The sequence below is a fragment of the Gopherus flavomarginatus genome, chromosome 4, assembly GCF_025201925.1.
Source record: "Gopherus flavomarginatus isolate rGopFla2 chromosome 4, rGopFla2.mat.asm, whole genome shotgun sequence".
Taxonomy (NCBI): domain Eukaryota; kingdom Metazoa; phylum Chordata; order Testudines; family Testudinidae; genus Gopherus; species Gopherus flavomarginatus.
The window spans coordinates 213,873,889-213,881,838 of NC_066620.1; positions in this window are offsets into that span (position 1 = coordinate 213,873,889).

Genomic DNA, 7,950 nt, shown 5'->3' on the forward strand with positions numbered 1-7,950 from the left:
GTAGGCTGGTGAGACTGAGAAGGTGCCTTGTCACCCCACCCTCACCAGATAAAGAAACTGATCTTATGATGGTTAAAGAAAACTTAGTTTGATGGCATCCAGTCTGGCAAGGAATCACTTCTCAATGGTTGTGACATCCTCATTTCTTTCTTGCTTTGTCTGTATGGTCCCCACTTCTCTATTGTTTATCTGTTTGGTCTCTGTCTGGTTCTTCGATTGTTTCTGTCTGTTACATAATTAGTTTAGTTTTGTTAGGTGTAAATTAATTAAGGTGGTGGGGTCGGATTGGTTAAAGAATTGCTTTACAATATGTTAGGACTGGTTAAAAAATTGTTGAGTAATATTTTAGCAAAAAGATGGGTTAAGGTAAAGCTAAGCAGGACTCAAGTTTCACTGTATGAACTGGCTCCAAAAGGAAGTTCTTGGGAACCAACTCCAGGACACAGCCCCAGATCTCAACCCCCTGCTAACCGCACCGTGCAGCTTCTACCTCTCTCCCCAGCTTAGTGTCACCCGTGAGCTTGCTGAGGGTGCAGTCCATCCCATCCTCCAGATCACTAATGAAGATAGTGAACAAAACTGGCCCCAGGACCGACCCTTGGGACACTCCGCTTGATACCGGCTACCAACTAGACATGGAGCTGTTGATCACTACCCGCTGAGCCTGACGATCTAGCCAGATTTCTATCCACCTTATAGTCCAGGGATAGGCAACCCCTGACACGTGTGCCAAAGGCAGCATGCGAGCTGGTTTTCAGTGGAACTCACATTGCCCAGGTCCTGGCCACCGGTCTGGAGTCTCTGCATTTTAATTTAATTTTAAATGAAGCTTTTTAAACATTTTAAAACCCTTATTTACTTTACATACAACAATAGTTTAGTTCTATATTATAGACTTAGAGAAAGAGACCTTCTAAAAATGTTAAAATGTATGACCGGCACATGAAACCTTAAATTAGAGTGAATAAATGAAGACTCAGCACAGCACTTCTGAAAGGTTGCCGACAATTGTTATAGTCCATTCATCCAGCCCATACTTTTTTAACTTGCTGGCAAGAATACTGTGGCAGACCAGATCAAAAGCTTTGCTAAAGTCAAGATATATCACATCCACCGCTTTCCCCATATCCACAGAGCCAGTTATCTCATCCTCAATTTGCCCTCCTGGTCAGCGGCTTGTTCTGTGCCGTGTGCTGGGCACTAGTTCTCAATGCCTGGCTGGTGGATCTCGCTCACCTGCTCCAGGGCTAAAAACACACATGCAGCTAGGAAGGAAATTTTCTTCAGGCCAGACTGGCAGGAGTGCTGGAGGGGGTTCATCTTCCTCTACAACACGGAGCATGGATCGCCTGATCCCAGCATGTCTCACCTGCCCTTGCAGGGGACCGGGGTGTTGGTACCCGCTTGGTCACCTCCCTCATCTGCCTGTGACACACAGCTTGGCCTGAGCCTCCCTTTGGGCTTAATGCAGGGGCATCTGGATGGAGAGTGCCCTTGTTTCCAAGAAGGCGAACAGCACATTGGGCTGCATTAGCAGGAGCGTTGCCAGCAGATTGAAGGAAGTGATTATTCTCCTCTATTCAACACTGGTGAGGCCACATCTGGAGCACTGAGTCCAGTTTTGGGCCCCGCACTACAGAAGGATGTGTACAAATTGGAGAGAGTCCAGCGGAGGGCAACAAAAATGATCAGGGGGCTGGAGCACATGACTTATGAGGAGAGGCTGAGGGGACCGGGCTTGTTTAGTCTGCAGAAGAGAAGAATGAGGGGGGATTTGATAGCAGCCTTCAACTACGTGAAGGGGGGTTCCAAAGAGGATGGAGCTCGGCTGTTCTCAGTGGTGGCAGATGACAGAACAAGGAGCAATGGTCTCAAGTTGCAGTGGGGGAGGTCTAGGTTGGATATTAGGAAACACTATTTCACTAGCAGGGTGGTGAAGCACTGGAATGGGTTACCTAGAGAGGTAGTCGAATCTCCATCCATGGAGGTTTTTAAGGCCCTGGCTGGCTTCTCCTCCACCCCTGTGCTCTCTGCTCTCTGGGGTTCTCTACCCCAGCAGATGGCACTGCTGCAGTGGCTTTGGGAGCAGCCGGCCCTGCGGTCCAGAGCTGATCTCTTTCTCCTGCTGCTGTGAAATCATTATTTCCTTGCTTGCTGGCTGGAGAGAAGACAGCAGCAAAGCCCCTTTTGCTTTGTAGAGCTGGCTGCTCAGGATCTGGGCTGCCAGGAAAAGGAGTAATGAGTATCGCATTCGCAAACCACAAATCAACCCATCCCCTCTCCCTGCCTCTGCCAAAATATTGTGAGATTGGCTTAAAAATCGTGAGATTTTTTTTTTAAAGAATAACCATAGGTTCTATTTATTTGCTTTCTTGTTTCTGCCTTTGTGTGTGTGTGTGTGTGTGTGTTTTTCTAGGTTTTCCCCATGCAACCAGGAGGGTTAGGAATTTGCTTTAAAATGAAAGCTGAGATTCTACCATAATCCCAGGCAGGACCGGCGCCAGGGTTTCTCGCGCCCTAGGCGCATGGCCATTTCGCCGTCCCCCGCGCTGATCCCGCGGTTCCGGTGGAGCTGCCGCAGTGCTGCCTGCGGGAGGTCCACCGGAGCCGCGGGAGCAGCTGACCATCCTCAGGCACGACTGCAGCATCTCCACCGTAGCCGCCTGCCGCCCTCCCGGCAAAATGCTGCCCCCTCAATAATCCTGGCGCCCTAGGCGATTGCCTAGGCTGCCTAAATGGTAGCGCCAGCCCTGATCCCAGGCCTCCAGAAGCTGGGATTTTAAGAAATGCACTGGATACAGGAGGCTTGCGATAAAACAGCACCGCTGCATCGTGCTCTGCTGGGCTCCACAGATGCCAAAGAGCATGCTGTTTCAGTGGGCGGGGAGGAGTTCTCCAGAGAGGGAGAATCACGGCGCTCTAATGCCAGATCTGAGGTTGGCCCCTTCGGGACTAATCTCTGCAACATGGCACCATCCCGGGTGTCAATTCAGAGCGGCCAGGAATGCCCCTCCCCATGGCATCACCAGCATCTCTCTCCGTGGTTTCCTATCCGAACACTGACCCATGCTGCTGGGTCTGGCATCTGCAAGCTGGGATCACACCCCCAATGAGCCCACCTGTACGCCCCAAGCTACCAAACGGCGGCATGAGAATTTCTGCCTGCAGAGGACAGCCCGGTCCCCTGCCATCCATGCCAGCAGGGGGAACAGCCCCCTCCAGCCTATTCCACTGGGGTGGGGGCAGGATCACCTCCTCCAGCCTATTCCCCTGGGGGGCAGGATCACCCCCTCCAGCCTATTCCCATGAGGGGGGTCAGAATCACCCCCTCCAGCTTATTCCCTTGTGGGGACAGGATCACTCCCTCCAGCCTATTCCCCTGGGGGGACAGGGTCACCGCCTCCAGCCTATTCCCTTGGGGGGTCAGGATCACCCCCTCCAGCCTATTCCCTTGGGAGGACAGGATCACTCCCTCCAGCCCATTCCCCTGAGGGGGGGGCATGATTACTTTTTACAGCCAAGTTCCCCCTCGGCTCATCCTCCCCCAGTGTGGTTCTATAGGACCCGTGCACTGGGGCTCTCACCCCTCGCCCTGGGACAGCATCCTGCCCCCAGCAGATTTCATTGCCAGGAAACATTTGCTCCGAGTCCATGTAGATTTCTCCTCTGCTCAGTCTCATCCCCTGGCTTCCAGCTAGACTCCCCTGGAGCTGGGATCCAGAGTATTTCATGTGCCGGGGCCTGGGAAAGCTGCGTTTGCACCTGGTGTGGATTTTTCCAGCCAAGCAGCTAACCCCCTGGAACTGTGCTGCTGTCTTACACTCCCCCCCCCCCAACCTCCCCCCACAGCACCAGCCCAGAGATAAATTGTTTTTCCATCCGACGTCAGCCTCCCTGGGCCATGACCTGCAGGAGGCCAGGGGGAAAAACATGGAAAAAACACTAAAAAGCCTTTGCCAAGGTTATTTTCATTCCCTGGCTTCCATCAGCGGCGAAAGGAGCAATTGGCAGGGCAGCATGGCAGGTTCTGAGTGAGGGTCCCTGCTGCAGTAGGCGTGTTCGGGCCCACGAGTGAGACACAGTATTCCCCCTCTGCCTGCCGTGCTTCGGCCCTGGGGATCTGGCACCTCTGGGCTGGGACACCGGCGCCTCAGCTGTCTCACAGCGACTGTGTAGGACAGAAAGTGAAGGGGAGATTTTAGGGAAGCAGAATGTAATCACCCAACGGGCTTTGCTCACTTACACGGATCGCTTTGCCTGCCACTGAAATGTGGCCACCTCTAGGGTGGAGCACGGCAGCTGTTTACCTGCATACAGTAACGCTGGCTAAGAGGCTAAGACAGGACGTGAAAAAGGATACTGTATACAGGTGAACCTGAAAGCAAAGGTTTGGTAGGCAGCATGCAATGGCCACACCAGACGTGAGCCAGGATGCAGGGCTAACGCCTTGATAAAAGCCCCAAGTTTCATTGTACAGCCCCTAGCACAACAGGGCCCAGCCTGGCTGTGGCCCTGTAGCTGCCACTGCAATCCGAATGTTAAATAATACGATTATTGTTTAACAACTGCAGAGAGTCACAGCTTTGGTTTCATGTCTCACCTCCAACACCACAGCGCCCCCTACCATCAGGATGGGGCATTGGTTCAGAGTGAAGAGCACCCCCTGCTGGCTCTCCAGTGCAGCACCTGGGTTTTCATTGGAGGACTCTCTCTCCACTTCCAGGGTTTGCAGTGACCCCAGCCCTTAGTGGCACAGTACTGCTGCCGTCTGGACCTGGCTTGACCCCAAGATCCTGTGTGTGCAATGCGGAACCAACACGTTCCCACACGGCCATCCAGTCACCACTTATTGCAGGGTGCTCAGTGCTGTACAAAACTCACAGGAAACTATGCCTCCGGGGACTCACAGGCTAAATGGCCCTACTGCACAGCCCTACTTACATGCCCTGGCTGCCTTTTCCAATATGCCAGGAGCTCCAGCTCTCAAGCCAAGCAGAGGTGCCTTCCGAAACGAGAGCCCCGGCAGGTGTCATGCTACTAAACAAGGGAGCTGTGTGAGCAGCAGAGAGCCGCCGTGGTCGTGGTTCTTATGGGCCAGCCCCAGTGCTGTGGGGGAAGCCATGGAGCTCTGCTGGGCCAGCGCCATGACATCACACGGGAGTGGCCTGGCTTTGGTTTGAGTGGTGCCCTTTCTTCTGTTTGCTCTGCAGCCAGGTGCTAGGTAGGGCCCAACTTTGTGCTCAGGTCTTGGGGTTTGGTTTTATTAACCAAGAAAGTAGCAATCGCATAAAGTTCAGCTGAAACTGTCTCCTTGGGTTGCACTGCTCCTCACTCGGGCTGGCTCAGCCCACACCCTAGATCCTCTCTCCCTCAGAGACCCACTCCCCCTCCCTCCAGGCCACTTGCCTCAGGGAGTCAACAAAACCCATTTAACCCTTTTCCACTGGGCTAAACCCTTTGCTAACAGGGTGGGGGCGTTCTAGGCAAACCCTACGAACCTGTTCCCCTTTCTCCTGCTGAACTGGGTCGTTCTCCGCTCCTTTCTCAAGTCTCTATCCAATCTACAAGGCCCCTGGGGTGCTCTGAGGCCCAGCTGCTGACCCTGTGCTTCCCTCGAGACATGGGGCTCTGACAGTTGCCCCCAGAGCCAGCCGCATCCCAGTGTGTGGATTAAAGGAAAGTGAAAATGAAATAAAAACCAGTCAAAATGCATGGTGTCCTCCCCCCCACTCCAGCTCGCGGCTGCTCCCTGGCCCTGTAGCCTCATTGATTTCTCCTTCTTTGGTGACACCGAGTGCACACTCATTTTTCATAATCCCTCACTCGAGACAGAAAGACAAACACACAGACAAGCGGGTTTAGAGATTTATAACCAGTGGAAAATAACAGGCTGATAAGATCAGCCCTGGTCCCTCCGCTATCCATAGGGGGGTGGGGGGAGCCAGCCGCAGATGAAGCACTCAGGGAGAGGGAAGGTCTGGTAGGCAAAGCATGGCTGTTTGCTCTGTGTCAGGTGGAGCTAGCTACATGTTTGCACAGGGATTTCATTAGCTCCAACTTGATTAAAACCTGCTTCTCAGATAGCGAGAGGGATGGGATTTCGTGCAGCTGGGGTGGAGCCGATGCTGGACCCGATCGATGTCCAAGGGGGCATGAGTCGCCTGACTTGGGTCCCCCGGTTCGTCTTCTCTGGGAAAGGCAGGGGAAATCCCAAAGCTGTGGCCTGTGGGGTTTCACGGCTGTCACGTTGCTGTGTGTGGAACTTCACAGTGAGAGATCAGGCCCCCCTGTCCCAGAAGCACAGACCCTGCTGGCACGTGGGCATCCATCTCTCTGCCACCGCAGTGTCTGAATTCCTCAAAAACATTAACGAACCGAGCCGCAGAGCACCCCGCTGAGGGAGGTTGGTGCTCGCATCTCTCTTTTGCAGAGGGAAAACCCAGGCCTGGCCTTACCCTTGATCCCACACGCACAGTCAGTGGCAAAGCCAAGAGCTGAATCCCAGTCTCCAAGTCCGGAGCCTTCTTCAGGGTCTGACTTGGGATCAGCAGTACAGGGCATATGAAACACAGCTGGGCAGATTTGATTTATTCCAATAGTAACACACACTCGCCTCAGTTTATTCCACACAGTCTGGCTAGAGACTAGGTAGTGGAGGACGTTCACCGTAACAGGAGATGGATTTTCTTAGGTTGGGGTGAATTTTCACCACGTATGAAAATGTGAATGCGTTAATTAATTACGACTGGCTCCGGGACGGGAGGCGGGTCATGTTGATGGTTGCAAGGTGCTTTGAGTGTGGAAAGCACTGCATAAGCCCTGGTTTTTATAGCCCAGAAGTGGCAGCGTGGCTCTATTTAGAAAATGCATAAACAGAGGATGATATAGGAACCCAGAAGCTGCCGTTCTAGCGCTGAGTGGGGTGCTCTGCCACCTGGTGCGCTCAGCTTTGCTTCTTCTAAAGCTCGGGGGGGATAGGGGCTGGGTAGGAGAACCGACACAATGCTTAGATGCTATGTTCTAGCTCGGTGATGTAAACCTTTGGCCCTAGCCACTAGGGGTTGATAGGCACTGAGGATCCATTGGCAGTGCCAGGTAGGAGACCTTAGGTAGCCGAGCCGTCCAGCCTGGGTTTTGGTATCCTAGCCACATACTGTGGCACCTGTACAGATTCCTGCCTCAGTCAGCACCAGCTGAGCTGGAGAAAACAGAGCAGGGCGCTCCCGTGGGGATGGTCTCTTGCAAGAAGCCGGTGGGCCAGACCGGAATGAGAGGCAGAAAGGTCAATGGTTTTGTTAGCTACAGGAATGTGTGTGCAGTTGCGCCACATGGTTAGCAGCTTTCCAGCAACCCGGGCAGCTAGTGTTTATTTATAGCTTCCACTGTTTGTCTTGCGCGAGCTATAAAAATACAGAGCAGCCATCTGTGAGGGAAAGCAGCTGCTAAAAATACCCTGATGAACTGGCCCCTGCGTGTGTGTTACCACTTCCTTCTACTACAGAGATTCGGCACTGCTCGGCTGTGTGTCATATGCCCTATACTGCTAACAGAGATTTCCCTTGAGCTAAACTATGTGCTTTGGGGGCAGGAGGATGCAAGATCTGGTCCCTGCTGCTGCCTGAAAGTTCAAAGGGGCAACAGTAGGGGACAAAAAAGTGACAACTGAGTCTTAGGCTTTGTCAACACTGTCGCTTACCTTAACATCTCTGACTGTTGGTAGCTGTGATGCTGACAGACCAGGTGCCAGCTCATGCCACAAGCTCAGTGGAGCACTGACAGATACCTAGCTGAGTCAGTCTGGCTCACTTGTCTTAAAACAAGTGGTAGAAATATAAAAATGTTTTTAGTGTTTAGACTTTATTGAATGCTTGTCAGCAGCTGCCTGAATTCCTCTCACTTACAACAGCTGTACCCCATATTGTACTCCTGGGGGAATGCTGTGCCACTGTG